We start from the raw sequence: 9,190 nt of genomic DNA on the forward strand, positions 1-9,190 counted from the left end.
GACGCAACGGAGGAGGAGGCAACCAGTACTTTTGCTACTTAGCTGCGAACTGAGTTGAAGAAGAAGAAGGAGTTGCATCCCCAACTCTCTTCTTGGAAGCATCGCACTTGAGCTGAGCGGCCTCTTGCTTTAATGCCATGTTGTAGAACTCATCATACTTTTTCGGCTCAAAAAGCATGAGGGCTAGTTGCAGATCTACTCTGAGGCCACCTCTGAATTGATAAATCATGCTCTTCTCGTCAGGGACGTCTTGCTTGGCGAATTAGCGAGCCTCTAGAACATGATGTTGTATTGGTAAACAGACAAGCTGCCTTGCTTCAGATTGCAGAACTCCTCACGCTTACTCTCAACAACACTCTGAGGAATGTGGTGAGCTTTGATGTCTTGGCGGAAATCATCCCAAGTAATCACACGACCTCCTCTAGAATCTTTGTATTGTTGATACCACTCAGCAGCTTGGTCTTTGACTTGGAACAAAGAAAACTTGACAAAGTCCTCAGGCCTGACATTGCTACACTCAAAATGTTTGCAGATATCCACGAGCCAATCGTCAGCGTCTGTGGCCTCGACACAGTTACTGAAAGACTTCGGTTGGTTTGCGAGGAACTGGTTGAGGGTAGGAAACTGAGATTGATTGTTGCCATGGCCTTGATTTCCTTGGATGCGCTCTAGCAAGATTTGCAAAAGCATCTGCGTGTTGGCGTTGGTGGAGTCCATCATAGATTGCCATGCCTCCGGAGGTGGAGGTGGTGGCGGAGGTTCCGGATTTTGACCCTTTGGAGGAGCCATCCTTAAGAGGGTGACATCCGTTAGCATCTTGAAAGACATATATTCAAGCTGAATCAATGTGTTGAAATTGCAACATATAACCTTAACATTCGAACAAGAATGAACGAATGAATTCCAAAATAAATGATCACACTTCCATAAATTGAGAAGCCACTTAGATAGAGGTAGAAGAATAAAACAACAAGGTACGGATATGAACAAATACTTGGTAAGGATTACCCAATCACAAACCAAATATCTGTGGAAGAAATACTAGAGCTACATGAATTCCCACCTATAAAACTCCCGAAATTTTCCGGTTATGCAATTAGGTGTTGGGGATACAGGGGAAGCATAATATCTCGCCCAAAACTAGCAAATCCTACATCCAGTTGTATCCATCCTTCAACACATAACCAAGAAACCTTCAGAAATCATTTACCTCAACCTTCCAAAAGCATCCGTTATACGAGTTATGGCGATACTCCCGAACTCCCACCCCAGTACTGGGTGGCGTCGAGGTTATCTCACCAACAACTGCATAAAAGAGATTTTCGATGTCGGCGAAACTCAGGTATTCCAGAACTGCAACGATAAAATTGTGACGACAACACCTCGGAGCTCAACTCCCCGGGACACTGCCATAACCCCTAAATGTCAGGAGGCACCAAGAACAATGTTCTCGTCACAAAACCATCGGAACAATTCCAACATACCCGCGTGATCCTAAAATTTTTTTAATGAAATTTTAGGAGAGAAGAGTCAAAACTCTACGTCAGGAGGCCTCACCAGAGCGACGAAGGAACTGAGGAGTAAAAATAATCCTAGTCTCCGATATATATATAATCCTATAAGACTCAAAACATTTTTCTAGACTCAACAACGCTAGCAATTCGATCAAGCAGGGGGCTCCTAAGTCGGGGAAGGCTTTGATTACCAACTTGTAACACCCACAATGCGGCTATATCCCCCACGTGTCGGAGCACAACTTATAGGCATAACCGCATTGTAGGCATGTCGCAAGAGAGGTAATCTTTACACATCCCATGTACTGAATAAGAAATAGGTACAGAGTTGGCTTACAATCGCCACTTCACAAAATACATAAATATAGCATTACATCATCCAGAATACAATTAAGGTTCGACTACGGAACCAAAATAAAGACAACCCCAAATGCATAAGATCCCCGATCGCCCCAACTGGGCTCCACTATTGATCGTCTGGAAAGGAAACATAGTAACGTCCTGAATCCTTGTCAAACTCACACTTGAGTTCGGTCTCATCCCCTGGAATGGCATCATCGGTACCTGCATCTGGTTTTGGAAGTAATCTGTGAGTCACGGGGACTCAGCAATCTCACACCCTCGCGGTCAAGACTATTTATGCTCATGGGTAGGAAAAGGTAGTGAGGTGGAGCTGCAGCAAGCACTAGCCTATATGGTGGCTAACATATGCAAATGAGAGCGAGAAGAGAAGCAAAGCACGGTCGATAAACTATGATCAAGAAGTGATCCTAGAACTACTTACGGTCAAGCATAACACGAGACCGTGTTCTCTTCCCAGACTCCGCCGAAAAGAGACAATCACGGTTACACACGCTGTTGATTCATTTTAATTAAGTTAAGTGTCAGGTTTTCTACAACCGGACATTAACAAATTCCCATCTGCCCATAACCGCGGGCACGACTTTCGAAAGTTCAAAACCTTGCAGGGGTGTCCCAACTTAGCCCATCAGAAGCTCTCAGGGTCAACGAAGGATATTCATTCTCCCAGGACGACCCGATCAGACTCGGAATCCCAGTTACAAGACATTTCGACAATGGTAAAAGAAGACCAGCAAAGCCGCCCGAATGTGCTGACAAATCCCGATAGGAGCTACACATATCTTGTTCTCAAGGCACACCGGATTGTCAAAGATTTCCGTAGGCCAATCCAGAGTTGCCCCTGGTGGCCACCGGCTGCTGACAGGTTGGACCAACACTCAGAGGAGCACTGGCCCGGGGGGTTTAAAATAAAGATGACCCTTGAGTCCGCGGAACCCAAGGGAAAAAGGCTTAGGTGGCAAATGGTAAAACCAAGGTTGGGTGATGAGGACATCAATACCATTGTCACACCCACAGCCCCTGCTGCAATGCATACTGGACCAATTACTAGAGCTCGCGCACGCCAATTGAATTATCAGGTACTTTCGTTTCTTGGTAACGATTCTAATGTTCATGAGAATATGATGCTGCCTAAATTGGATACATTTGTTTTGCTTACAAATGAAGGGCCTAGCTTGCACAAGAAAGATGAACCTTGGAGCAAGTTCAAGCATGGAAATGATGGAATGCGCAAGGGGAACAAGAACGGAGTTACAAGTGATGATTCTATGACTCTGAAGCCACCATATTGAGTACATGAAGCATGGGACGAAATATACAAGATGTCACTTCATAAATTTCGTCCATAGGCTATTCTAGGTGCTGCGTCACCTTATTATTGGGCCAGGCCCATGTATTTTCGAAGTACTTAAGTATAGGCTGTTTTTAGAGTCCGTATGTGTGGGGAAACAAGAGTTAGGGTTGGTTTCGGACCCCTCCACCAAGGGCCACGAAATTCCCCCTCTCTCCTCCATATATACAGCCCTTAGGGCATCGTTTAGACTTTGGGTTTTGTTTAGACTAAAAGTTCGCCATAGCTGCAACTTCGCGTCCTTCGTTTGTGTCCAACGACCAGACCAAGACGTCACAGAACCCCACCTTCATTAATAAAGCTTTCCTCTTTTATTTGCCATATCCAGATTGCAATCTCAGTTTCTTGCTTGTTCTTCATTTTCTCGCAGGAAATAGACCCTCGTGGTCAGGTTGATCGTGCTCCGGCGTGGTAAATAACGCTTGGAAGTTGGTTTAGAGATTGCTAAGGCGCGACGTCTTCGCACGTTCGTAGTCGGATCGTCAAAGTCGACTCCCACAAAAAACGGTATCTATCTCATCGAAACATCGGGACACCTTTGCCTCTATCGAGTGGTATCAGATTTTCAGGTTGCTCGGTGAGATTTTCCAGTTTTTCATAGTTTAGATCGAGTCTGTTCTTCATACCTACAGTCTACGAAAAAAGCCAAAAAAAATTAGGGTTAGTTCATCATATCCGAACCAATCTGAGCCTTTGCATAGTCTTTTCGGTATTTTGCTCTGTTGAATTTGCGGTTGCATCGTCGTGTCTAGTTGCTGGTCTTAGAGTCTAGTCTTTTAGAGTTTCGAGTTCTGGTCATAAGTTGTCACGCCGCCGCCGCACCATCATCATCGCTCCTGCCATCTACCACCACCGCTTATCCGCCATCGATCCGTATCCATATACCACCACCAATCCGTCTCCATATACCATCACCAATCCGTATCCATATATCACCACCAATCTGTATCCATATACCACCACCAATCCGTCTCCATATACCATCACCAATCTGTATCCATATACCACCACCAATCCGTATCCATATACCACCACCGCTACCATATCCTACCATCATATATCCACTACCAATTCGAGTTACTTTCATATTAGGTTTGTTTTCAAGGTCCGTCTAATTTCCGATTCGTGTTTCCTTGCCTGAGTAGGTCTCAGAAAAAAATATATTCACAGGCAAAAATATTTTTCCCTATCCTATTTTTAGGCTTTTCTGAGTCTTTTGAGCCACGTGCCATCATAGTGATTTTTTGTCGCACTTTTTCGTCGTCGCTGCCCTGATTTCCGAAAAAAAAGTCAAAAAATAATTCCGTGCCCATCCTATCAGTTTGACGAGGGAAGAGTTCTGAGACACTCACCATTATAGTGATTTTTCGCAAAAAAAGAGGAGCGCAAAAAAAGAGTGAAAAAAGTTCCAGAGTGTGCTTTTCCCTTGTTTACGTGCAGCGCCGTGATTTTGTTAGTGTTCTAGGCTCGCTTCTCTAGCACGGTCTAGCCTAGGACCAGCACAGTACCGTCGTTGAGCGTTTATTCAACTTTGCATCTCTGAATTAATTATTGCTGACCCTTTTTGCTACCATATTATACGCCTTCCCAGCTCCACATACATCTACTCGTGCGTCTAAGTCTCCCTGGTAATCGCTCTATCCAAGCTTTGAGAGTTTTGACTACGACGGTTGCCGATCACCGCCTGCTGCTGGGTAAGAATTGGTAAGAATTTGAGATTGGCTTGACAGATTTGTGACATCCACCACCACCTCTTGTTAGCAGTCTGTAGGATCATATTCTTGTGTGTTTCCATTGCTGCTAACCATGGCAGGATCACAGGCCGACGAGACTTACTGGGAGAACCTGATGAATAAGGAGTTGCATGATAAATTTCAGAAAATGATGAGTGGACAGGTGCAAGATGTGCTAAACATATTTGAAGAGGCCATGGAGAAGATAGATGGCATGGAGAAGACGTTCGAAACAAAGCTCGATAACAGGTTTAATGAATTGCTCGTGCTTCTTCCACCACCACCGGCTGCCCCCAACGCACCTCTACAACAACAACAATGTCGCTTTCCAAATCAATTGGGACGAGCACAGCGCATTCCCATTGACCCTGGGCAAAATTTTGGTGCCGTTGTTTATGCTTCTGCCGCTACTGCTGCTACTGCAGAGGTGTGATAGAGGCAAAGGTGTCTCGATGTTTCAATGAGAAGGTGGCTATCGTTTTCTGTGGGAATCGAACTTGACGGTCCGACTATGAACGTGCGAGACGTCGCGCCTTAGCAATCGCTAAACCAACTTCCGAGGGTTATTGACCACGCCGGAGCAAGATCAACCTGACCACGAGGGCCTGTTTCCTACGAGCAAACGAAGAACAAGCAAGAAACTAAGATTGCAATTTGGATATTGTGAATATAAGAGGAAAGCTTTATTAATGAAGGTGGGGTTCTGTGACGTCTTGGTCTGGTCGTTGGACACAAACGAAGTACGCGAAGTTGCAGCTATGGCAAACTTTTAATCTAAAAAAAACCCAAAGTCTAAACGATGCCCTAAGGGCTGTATATATGGAGGAGAGAGGGGGAATTTCGTGGCCCTTGGTGGAGGGGTCCGAAACCAACCCTAAATCTTGTTTCCCCACACATACGGACTCTAAAAACAGCCTATACTTAAGTACTTTGAAAATACATGGGCCTGGCCCAATAATAAGGTGACGCAGCACCTAAAATAGCCTCTAGACGAAATTTATGAAGTGGCATCTTGTATATTTCGTCCCATGCTTCATGCACTCATTATCGTGGCTTCAGAGTCCTGGAATCATCACTTGTAACTCCGTTCTTTTTCCCCTTGCGCATGCCATCATCTCCATGCTTGAACTTGCTCCAACGTTCATCTTTCTTGTCCATGCCAGGCTCTTCATTTGTAAGAAAAACAAATGTATCCAATTTAGGCAGAATCATATTCTCATGAACATTAGAATCGTTACCAAGAAACGAAAGCACCTGATAATTCAGTTGGCGTGTGCGAGCTCTAGTAATTGGTCCAGTATGTATAGCAGCAGGGGTTGTGGGTGTAACAATGGTATTGATCATCATCCTCCCCTTCTTGAAATGAAGTTGTCCTCGACGAAAGTTCATCGTCCTCACCCAAATAAGGCTTCAAATCTACAATGTTAAAAGTGGGACTAACCCCAAAATCTGCAGGCAGCTCAAGTTTATATGCATTATCATTTATTTTCTCTAACACCTTAAAAGGACCATCAGCACGTGGCATTAGCTTTGATTTGCGCAAATTAGGAAATCTATCCTTACGCCAATGTAACCAAACAAGACCTCCAGGTGCAAACACAACATGTTTTCTACCCTTATCTCCAGCAAGTTTTATATTTAGCATTCATACGCTCACTGTTTTCCTTAGTTAACTCATGCATTTTTAAAATCAATTCAGCACGTTCTTTAGCATCAAAATTAACCTTCTCCAAGATGGAAGAGGCAACAAATCAATAGGTGCACGTGGTAGGAAACCATACACAATTTCAAAAGGGCACATCTTAGTAGTAGAATGCAATGAACGATTATAAGCAAATTCAATATGAGGCAAGCATTCTTCCCACATTTTCTTGTTATTCTTCAAAACAGCCCTAAGCATAGAAGACAATGTTCTATTGACTACTTCAGTTTGTCCATCAGTTTGGGGGTGACAAGTAGTACTAAAAAGCAGTTTAGTCCCCAACTTAGCCCATAAACATCTCCAAAAGTGGCTAAGAAATTTAGTATCACGATCTGAAACAATAGTACTTGGCACACTGATGTAGGGTGGAACCCTAGATGGCCGATCTTTCACGAAAGGAGCGGATCCCAATGATGAACACGAAGCACACGGGAGAGAAAACGAGGGGAAACATAAGAGAATCACTCAAACCAACAAGATTCGAGTACACATGCGCTAGATCCAAGAGCACAAAGGGAGATACACGATCCAAAGTCAACAACGGACGATACACGGTAACCGGTTCTTCTCCGTGAGGAGGTCTTAATGTTCTTCCCTAAATAGGGGTCTTGAATCCGCTTGGGGGATCTTCTCCGGTGGAGGCTCAAATCTCCAGGGAGAAGGTAACCAAGTGGATGAGAAAAGCTCTCACACAAAATATGAGCTAATCCTTTGCTAACCCTCAAACGTAGGTGGAGGGGGAGTATATATAGTCTAAGGGGTGAAGGGGCACATGGTCCACGGCCCAGATGCGCTGCACGTAGGCAGGGGGGCCGGATGTCCGAGCCTTCCGGAGACGCCGGATGTCCGGGCGCTAGGGCCGGATGTCCGGGCTGGTAGGGTCCAACCTTGTTGCTCTCTGGAATGGCGGGGTCCGGATTTCCGGGAAGGAGGCCTGATGTCCGGGGGATCGGGACACGCCGGATGTCCGGGCTGGTCGCCGGATGTCCGGGGGCTCGGGAACGGCCGGATGTCCGGGCTGGCGAGGCCGGATGTCCGGGGCCTGGGAGCTTTTATCCATCTTCTTCTGTCGTCGCTTCCATGCTTCCCTCGCGGATGGTGTAGTTGTTCCTTGGCGCTTGCACTCCTCCTCAACATCCGTGAAGCTCCGACAATACCTATGCATGCACAAGGGAGAAGTGTCAAGTAGTATACCATCCTTGAAGGGGTCAAGTGAGCACGTGTAAAGGAGATGATTCACCTTTATGTATGTGAAGTAGATGTCGCACGTGTCACTTGCCAAACGGACTCTTGACATGGTGATGTCTGTAGGATGCTCCGCATCACCTCCCCTCCCTTGGGAAAGATCCGACCTCAGATCGAAAACCAAATCACCATGGGAAAGAGATGGCTTCGCCGTGTAGAAGTGGACGTTCACCAAGTACTTGTCATCTTGAAGCTTGAAATGGGCACTCTCCAATGTCACACCATCTTGGGATTCCTTCAAAAGTAGCAAAGACAACAAACACTTGGAAAAACAAATGTGGTTAGCATTAGTGTAAAACCAAGCATTCAAGAGGTAATTCACCAAACAAGTGTCGTCATCATGCAAAGCATATGGTTTGACAAAGGATTGCGACATGGCATATAAGCATATAAATTGAGCACAATCAAAGATATCATGGGGACAAGCATGTAAATGTGAGGTAGTGATGCAAATGTGTTTGACAAGAGAATAAGCATCTACCTCAAGATCATAGCAAGCATGGGAAAATTACTCAATGAAAGGTCTATGGTAGGCATAGGAATCATTCACAACACCAGATAAAATGAAGTGTCTAAAGACATGGGTCAAGTGCAAGACAATCCAAGGATAATGTGCATTGGGTGTAGTGAATATCGTGTGGCACTTAACACAAAGCAAGATCATAGTATCATCATAGGAATGGGGCACAAAGCAATCATGGCAATAACAAACAATATCTCCACCACGCTTGCAAATACACATACAAGTATGAGAATCAATCATCATGTCTAAAGCAAAGCATGGGTCACAAATGCATGGCAAAAGCATAGGAATACGCATATCATGCAAAGTGAACATGGCAAGATGGGCATATGATATGTAATGGACAATAACCCATAACCATGTGAGGGCCAAGTAGAAGAAATCTGCGAAGTATTTGCACGAAGAGAGTGGTGGGAAAGGAAATCCATGGGATTCCAAGTCATCATTGCTCTCTAGAGCTCGTTTTGTCAACTCGTGGGATTGTGAGGTTGACAAGAATTTGTCGGTACCTAAACAAAAGAGACACAAACGAAAGAGATTGTGTGTGTGGTAAATGTACACATCATCCATCATGATGTGTATGTGCAAGTGAGAGTTAGCACAAGATAAGCATCGCTCAAAGAAATTTGAAGCATGGTATAAGAACATGTCATCCATCATGAAAGAATAGTTATTGTGTATGACACGATGGGGATGCAACTTGGGCATACAAGTATGAGGATCATGCAATGGATGGGATGAATCAAAATCTCCTAGAATGTA

The sequence above is a fragment of the Triticum urartu genome, chromosome 1 (assembly GCF_003073215.2).
Source record: "Triticum urartu cultivar G1812 chromosome 1, Tu2.1, whole genome shotgun sequence".
In the NCBI taxonomy this organism is placed as follows: Eukaryota; Viridiplantae; Streptophyta; class Magnoliopsida; order Poales; family Poaceae; genus Triticum; species Triticum urartu.